Source organism: Protopterus annectens, chromosome 2.part0 (assembly GCF_019279795.1).
Source record: "Protopterus annectens isolate FY-2018-M chromosome 2.part0, PAN1.0, whole genome shotgun sequence".
Lineage (NCBI taxonomy): Eukaryota > Metazoa > Chordata > Ceratodontiformes > Protopteridae > Protopterus > Protopterus annectens.
This window is the reverse complement of record NC_056728.1, coordinates 81,540,000-81,548,393: the sequence shown is the minus strand read 5'-3', so window position 1 is coordinate 81,548,393 and position 8,394 is coordinate 81,540,000. Positions and strand designations below refer to the sequence as shown.

Genomic DNA, 8,394 nt, shown 5'->3' with positions numbered 1-8,394 from the left:
GAGTTGATGATGATGATGACTGATATGCTTATGCACAGGCAATGCATTTATATAAACATAGCTCAAAACTGTCTTTGATTTTTGCAGAATGACCTTGATTTTGCCTCATGTTTTTGGTTTATTCTACTTAAAAGTTAGTCTTGCAAATCGAGTCAACTGCCATCACTAAATAATGATAGACATAAAGTATGTCCTTAATTTCTGGCCTTTGCCCCCAATTATTTTTTTATTTTGCAACCCCCCTCCTACACCCAGGACATTGCCTAACAGCTCCACTATTGGCACATAATCGTCCCTTTTATTCTTAAGGTACATGAGCTGGGAATTCCTAGATTAGGTGGAGATCCTACAGGCCATTTGTTCATACCTCAAAATTCCCATAGGCTTCTATATTTCAGGTAAGATTACTGGTCCTGGTAGGTAGAACCCTATTCTCTTTTCCTCCCCTGGGTGCACCCCCACTCCCCTTAGCAACTCCTCCAAGTTCTGTTATTGCGAGATGTATTGCAACAGCATGGACATTGCAGGGTAGATCACGACTAAAGCTTCTGATAGGTGTCAGCCTTGTGGTGAACAAGAGTCACCTCTCTCCCACACCAGATGGACAAGCCAGTAGCTGCCATTTACTGCCATCCTCCCCTGCCAGTTCCTACAGTGTCACTACTCGACCTTGTGTTGTCTGCGGCATAGTCATAACTTTGTTCCTTAACACTTAGAAGCTGGCTGACTTTGTCATTGACTTCTGAGCTAAGAATTTAAGAGCTTATACAAATACACACAAAACTTGCATGAAGATATGTGCACATAGACTAACTCACATACTCCATATTTACTATTCACTCTATTAACTAAGAGCATGTTTTGCCAACTGCAAATCATATTTCCTGCATAAAGTACTTATTTTCTGTATTGCAACACACTTAAGTACTGCATCAGAAATGGCCCTGTGATACAATATGACTAGAGTAAGAAGAGGGTGTATACATACTATAGTACACAAATGATGGTGTAGGGCTGTATGTGCATTCTCTTGTAGACTTTGAAAAAGTGACTTAACGTAAAATGATGGGTTGCTTGGGTTGTAAAGGAAATATGCGTATTTTATTAGACAAATGCAGAAAAGCAGGTGGCCCTGACAAAATTTCATACCTCTCAACCTGTTAGAGAAAGAAATCTGGACAAAGCCACAAATAATGGGGGGGACAAAGGCCCCAAAATAGGGACACTTTTTAAATATTGCTCTTATAAGCTTAGAAAGTTGATAGAATAACAGGCTTTGTATTAGCACATATTTTCTGATGGAAATGAAGTTTAAATCTCAAATGCCTGCCATTATTTTCTGACTTCAGTCCTCAAAGATTTGCAAGTGATTAGTCAGAAAACCACAATTTTACAAGAAACAACAAAAATATAAGGCAAAAATCTGGACATTCTGCAAAAAACTGGACAGTTGTGAGGTATGCCTGTCATGGATTTTTTTCTGTTACTTTGTAAGGAAATGCAGACTGACTTAAAATCAGTGTTTTAACATTGAGGGGATTTGTTTTTATAAATACTTGAGCTCCATTTGTAAGAAGTTACATAAAGAGGTAGCTGTATAAGTATTTATGTCTTTCATTTTATAAGGAATATTTTTAGTTTTTCAAGTTAACAATCAGAATGAACAAGCTACGAAAGATCAAAATTTTAACAGGCTACTTCGGTCCTGATGGACTTTGCTTCCTCAGTTATAGAGACTGTTATTTTGCTAGTGGGTGGAGTAACAGAGGCCAGGAAACTACTCTCAGCTGTTTTCAGTGGCTGAGATCAGCTAGTAATCAGTAGCACAAGGAAGTCATGCTTGTTGTCTAAATTTACTGTTCTTGTGTGGAATACAAAAGTATTTAGGATCCCAACTACAGCTTAACACTGTTGTCTGGCAGATTACTGACACACAGGTAAGGATGTTTAATTCCAGATTTTTGCATTCTTTTGTCATTGTACTAGAGAACTTTGCAGAGTCTTTATAGTATTGTTGGGGTGCTGTATCAGGCCTTGTGCAAATATAAGTTCCTAACCACAGCAGAATTCTTGAGGGTTTGTATGCTGCAATATTTAAACGTTTTTACTAAAAATGTACGATGCAACATGTGTATCTCTGTTTCAGTGTGTTATCTTTTCTAGTCTGCTAAGTATTCGTTATGAACATTGGATAGTTTTCTATGTGTATGTCTCTTCAGCCAGAAATGCAAGAAAAAGCAGGAAAATAATCTCTGACAAACAAGCCCCAGATCTGTGAGACTTTTACAAGATGGAATAAGAAGATTTTTGTTAATGTAAATTTGTGAATCCTAATAAGACAATAACTTTTGTTTATGAACTTATTCTGAAAGTTCAGTCTTCACCATTTCATTGCATTAAAAAAAAAAAAAAAACAACCACGCACACACACACACACACACACACACACACACACACACACACAGTGAAGGACCACAGAAAATCTATGTTAGAGTCAGAGATTTCCCTTGAAATGTGGGATAGCTGAGAGATGGATGTTCTTCGTCTCCCATTGCTGCAGTCCTTACATATGGGTATTCCGCTGTCCACAATCGGCCCGAATACCAAAGGGCTAGAACCGGCATCGGTCATCGGCGCCCGAGACTGACGTCAGTACGTGCCAGTACAAATGCGCATGACCGACGCCATAACCTCAGTCTTTCTTGCCGCGTGGTCCTAAGCAGAAGCAGCATTTGCAAGTGCCGTCCGGCGTTCTGGAATTGTCGGTTTTCGAGTTTCAGACCGGAGACCAAGTTGGGCTAAGTACCCCGTTGGGGACACTTTTGTCTTTTTCTTGCCTCAGTATTGACGGATGTCAGAAAAAGTTAATAACTGTATTTCTTGTGGGAAACAGATTCCTCATAGGGATTACCATTCACTCTGTATTCCTTGTTTGGGGCCTGAGCACGACGTTGTTGGGTGTCGCTTTTGTGCTACTTTTAACAAGCGTACTATTAAACGTCGGTTGGACTGTGCTAGGCTGGTGTTTGGTAAACGTTGTAATTACAACATGCCGTCGGATTCGCCGACGCCTGGTTCTTCTAAAAAACGCAAAGAGAAGTCTTTGCGGTCCAAACAGGATGAGTCGTCCACTTCGGACGCCGGTTCTGTAGAACCACTGACTACTTCAGCGGTTCCTTCTGAAAGTTTACCTGAGTCTCAAGGGGAGCCTTTGTTACTACAGGAAGTGGCTTCTCCTGTGTTAGGCCAGGCTGAGGGTGCTTCTCTGATGTCAGTGGTTCCCTCCCCTCATAGGGTAGTTAGGCCTCCTCCTTCTCAAAGCAAAGCCCATTCTAAGTCTAAGTCTGCCCCTGCTGGTGCTAGTCCCCAGGGTCCAGCTCCTAGGAAGCACATGTTAAAGATGGCTGAAGATTTGATTACTTTAATTAGGGGTTCTATGCCCCCCTGCGAAGAGGCCCAGGGTAGAGACAGAGTTGGAGGGTTTGGTTCAGTCTTCCAATGAGTCAGATTCCTCTGTAGAAGAACTTCAGGATTTCCCTCCCTATTCTGATTCGGAGGCTGAGGACACTACTCCCTCGTCCCCTCCAGAAGATTTTTCTTTCTCTGAGACTTTGCATTCCATGAGGGAACATTTCAAATGGGAGGGCCAGGATTATTCTGATTCTCGAAAAAGGCTAAGAGAATTCTTGTTTTGCCTCAGCATAGGCCCTTGGCTATTCCCCTGTACTGGATGTTGTTCAGGATGTATTTTCTGAGGCTGCCCTTAACCCAGATTCTCTGCCTCCTGCCCGGTTAAACCAGATAGATACTACAGGGTTCCGGAAGCTCACAAGTACTTATATAAGAGTCCTAGGGCTGATCCAGAAACTATTACTCAAGGCCCCAAAGGTGTTAGGGCTTCTGTGGTTAGGAATCCAGTTCCTCTGGACAAGGATGCTAGGGCCCTGGATAGGTGGGGTAAAAACTGTATACCTCTTCTACTTTGGCTATGAGAGCTTTAAATTGTCAGTTTCATATGCTCAGGTATCAAAATTATTTGCTGGGCCAATTGAAATGTAAAGTAGATGCTTTAGCTGAAGGTATTGAATGTAAGGAGCTTCAGGATTTAGTGCATGCTTCAGACCAAGTTGGTAAGCATTCTTTGCAGTGTGGTTTTGATGCTTTACAGGCTTCTTCCAGGGTGGCTGCTACTAGTTCAGTTGTTCGCAGGCATGCCTGGCTTAAAGATCAGACCTTGTCAGAGCATGTTAAGGCTCGAATTATGGATGCTCCTCTGCAATCTGATGTTCTTTTTGGCCCTCCAGTAGAATCAGTTTTGAAAAAAATGGAGGAAATAGCTAAGTCTATGCAGACAGTTAAGAACTTTTTACAGGTTCAGCCCCCTAAGTTCAGTAGGAATTGGCCTGCTAAGGGATGGTCTTTCCCCTCTTCGGATTATCAATCTAGGGGCAGGTTGAGGCGAGGTAGAGGTAGGGCTTCCTCTCAGGGCCCTGTTACTTCTAGGTCTTTGAGTTCTTCTACCCCTTCTGCTGGGGAGGGCAGGGGTCAGTCCTTTCGGAAACAGACCCAATGACCTGTGTCTTCAGCTGCCGGACTCTGCCTTGCTGGCAGCTCCTCTAGGAGGAAAACTGGGACTTTTCAAAAGGAATTTGCATTATCAGTTCTCTGCATTGCCCTTTGGCTTGTCTACTGCGCCCAGGGTATTCACAAAAGTCCTGGCTCCAGTAATAGCTGTTCTCAGACTAACAGTAATTTAAATTTATCCTTATCTGGACGACTGTTTGATTCTGGCTCAAGGCAAGCACAAACTTCTTCAACATCTGCAGTATGTAATGACAGTTTTAAGTTGCCTAGGGTATTCTGTGAACGAAATAAAGTCCAGTCTAGTACCCTTGCAAGAGATGTGTTTTCTGGGTGTAAGACTGAATACAGCTGCTCAGATGGCATTTCTTACCCCGGACAAACAAAGAAATCTTCATCTATACTTCCAACAGCTATCAGTAATGTCCAGGCTGACTGCAAGGACAGTCCTTCAAGCCTTGGGGTTCATGGCATCTTGCATTCTAGTACTTCCCAATGCCAAACTGCATATGAGGAAGCTACAATGGTATCTCAAAAGCGTTTGGACTCAACACAGCCACGATTTGGACACTGTCATTCGGATTCTACCTTGCATTCACAAAGAATTTCTGTGGTGGGCTCAGGAATGTCATCTAAACAAGGGGCTCTCTGTGACCCAACCAGAGGCAAGTCAGATATTGACGACAGACGCCTCGGAGTCAGCCTGGGGAGCTCATTTCAGAGGAAAATGGATTCAAGACCTTTGGCCCCCAGAGCTACTTCACTTGCATATCAACATGAAAGAGATGCTGGCAGTTCAATTTGCTTTGGAAGGATTCAAGAGCCTACTTCAACCAGGACTGGTGTTGATTCGAACAGACAACACAACTGTCATGTGGTACATCAACAAGCAGGGGGGGAACTCATTCTTACCCTCTTTGCAGACAAGCAATGCTGTTATGGGAAACTGCTTTGAATCTGCACATCACTCTTCGAGCACAGTTTCTGCCAGGAGCACAAAATTCTTTGGCAGATGTTCTGAGCAGACAGATTGTGGATCCTCACGAATGGAAATTGGACCCTCAGGTATTTCTTCAGTTGACCAGGGCTTGGGGAACTCCAGACATAGATCTGTTCGCTTCTCCTCTGAATTTCCAACTGCCACTGTTTTGCACAAGGCTGTTTCATCCAAAAGCCTGGAAAATAGATGCACTATCCTTCAGTTGGAGCAACCTTCATGTGTATGCTTTTCCTCCTTTGCCTCTTCTTCCAAAGGTGCTGTTGAAAGTCAGGAGGGACAAACCTTGCATGATCCTTATAGCACCGGATTGGCCTCGTCAGCATTGGTACCCTCTGTTGAGGAGCTTAATTCATGGAACACCTTGGCCATTACCACAGATTCCTCACTTATTGTCTCAGGAAAACAATCATTTTCTCAATGTCAAGGTGCAATCCCTACACCTGACAGCCTGGCGCATTCTGTTTTAGAGAAGGAGGGCCTTCAGCTCCCTCAACAAGTTTTGAATGTTATTTTGGAAGCCAGGCGTCCTAGTACTCGAAAAGTTTATGCTAATAAATGGAAGAGATTTTTTCTTTGGAGTTCAGCTAAAGGCTTTGATGTCAAATTGCCTAATTTGAGTTGTACATTGCAATATTTGACTATTTTATTGGACAAGGGTTTGTCCTTCTCTTCTGTAAAAGTGCATGCTGCAGCTATTTCTGCTCACTATGATTGTGACCCTCCTTTATTTTCACATCCATTGGTTAAACAGTTTCTTAGAGGGGCAAAGAATATAAGACCCCCACGGAGGGCTCCTACTCCTACCTGGGATCTTAATTTTGTTTTGGAAAAGCTGACTCTGCCTCCTTTTGAACCTGCAGCTACAGCTGAATTGAAGTTGTTGTCTTGGAAGACTGCTTTTTTATTGGCTGTTACTTCTGCTAGAAGGGTATCTGAATTACAGGCCCTCATGGCAGTGGAACCTTTTCTGATTTTTCACCAGGACAGAGTTTCCTTACGTACTAATCCTACTTTTCTGCCTAAAGTGATTTCTAATGTGGCATTGAACCAATCTATACATTTGCCTACTTTTTATGCTAACCCCCAAAATGAAGGGGAAAAAGTTTTGCATTCTTTGGATGTACATAGGCAGTTAAGGTATTATTTGTTCAGAACCAAAGAGTTCAGAAGATCTCAACAATTATTTGTTTCGTTTGCTTTGACTTCACGAGGGAAAGCTGTCTCAAACAAACTATTTCAAGTGGATTGGCCATTGTATTGCTTTTTGTTACTCTCATCATGGAAAGGAGGTTCCAGTTGGGATCAGGCCTCATTCTACTAGGGCTACAGCCACCTCTACTGCTTTTTTGAGAGGGGTAGCTACTAAAGACATTCTAGAGGCAGCTACTTGGAGTTCTGTACATACCTTTACAAAGCATTATCATTTACCTCTTTATTCTAGGTCTAGGGCTGGGTTTGCCACTACAATCTTACAGGGCATGTTAGCAGCTCCTAATGCTATTTAGTTGGCCAGCCTCCCTTTTTTCCGTTGCTCTGGGATTCTACCCATATGTAAGGACTGCAGCAATGGGAGACGAAGAACCTAATACAGTTTTGTACCTACCATAAATGTAGATGTTCGAGGATCTCCATTGCTGCAGTCCAATTTTCCCTCCCTCCTTCCCCCCTTTTCTTTTTAGGTTGGGGTTTGGGTGGTGTTTTTTGCATTCTGACGTCTGAGGCAAGAAAGACTGAGGTTATGGCGTCGGTCATGCGCATTTGTACTGGCACGTACTGACGTCAGTCTCGGGCGCCGATGACCGACGCCGGTTCTAGCCCTTTGGTATTCGGGCCGATTGTGGACAGTGGAATACCCATATGTAAGGACTGCAGCAATGGAGATCCTCGAACATCTACATTTATGGTAGGTACAAAACTGTACTTTTAGCAGATGCAATTGTCAGTCAAGTGATGACTATTGAATGGACACAAATATGCTTGAATGCCCATGGATTTATGTTTATCTTATTAGCAATCAGTTCACTGCCCTACAAATATGTCTTTATACAGTGCAGAATGTCTTGCCTGCACATCAAATGTCAATGTTATACTGTAGTTTGAGCAGAATTACAACACAGGTCTGCAAAGGATGGCACAACTTAATAATAACTTGTTTTGTAGTCATTGCGTGAGAGCTTTTAAACACACCCACAGAACACTATTTCAGTTTTGATTCATCTGTTGCTTTTCACGATGGAATTGGCTCTGTTCCAAAACCTTATCATTCTGAATTTGAGTACAGAATTTCTACTGATACTGGTTAGTTTCTGTTGCATTTAAATAGCAGTATTTGGGGTAAGCAGCATTTAATGCATGTATTGACAACTCCTGTTTAAGCCTATATTGTTTAGTTTAACATCACATAACATACATTTTTAATATTCTGTTCATTTGTTTGACTTTGCTTGCTGTTTTTCCTCAGGTTTATAATAACTGAAATCTGTTTTAATAACTTTTGAAATTTAAAATAAAGCCTGAAAGTCATTCTTGACAAAATATATTTGTTTATTTTGTTAGTTTATTGTCTTTTCCTTTCTATACTAAACTAAACCAGCAGATCAGTCAGACTTCCAGGTAGATATTCATGAATAGTTTAGATAACTGGTCCAGAGAGGTCCTTCCCTTTCAAAATGCTTCAGTGAAGGCCTCGCTCAGTACATCCTAAGAACATACGATATGATAAACAGTATGCAGGAAATAGGAAACAAAGCCTCACAATCTGTATGAAAAGAAGGGAAGTTGTAAAGCATTCAGTGGGTCAGGGCAAATATGGA

At 42.0% G+C, this 8,394-nt stretch overlaps 1 protein-coding gene across 2 annotated transcripts in view; it reads left to right on the top strand.

The window, feature by feature from the left end:
• Positions 1 to 1,778: 1,778 nt before the first annotated feature.
• LOC122792970 (UDP-glucuronosyltransferase 1-6-like) overlaps positions 1,779 to 8,394 on the top strand; it is a 231,324-nt gene continuing 224,708 nt past the window's right edge. For both annotated transcript variants that reach the window (XM_044060567.1, XM_044060565.1), the window contains exon 1: positions 1,779 to 1,937. The gene's annotated coding sequence lies outside the window, so the exon portion shown is untranslated. The remainder of the gene's footprint in view (positions 1,938 to 8,394) is intronic.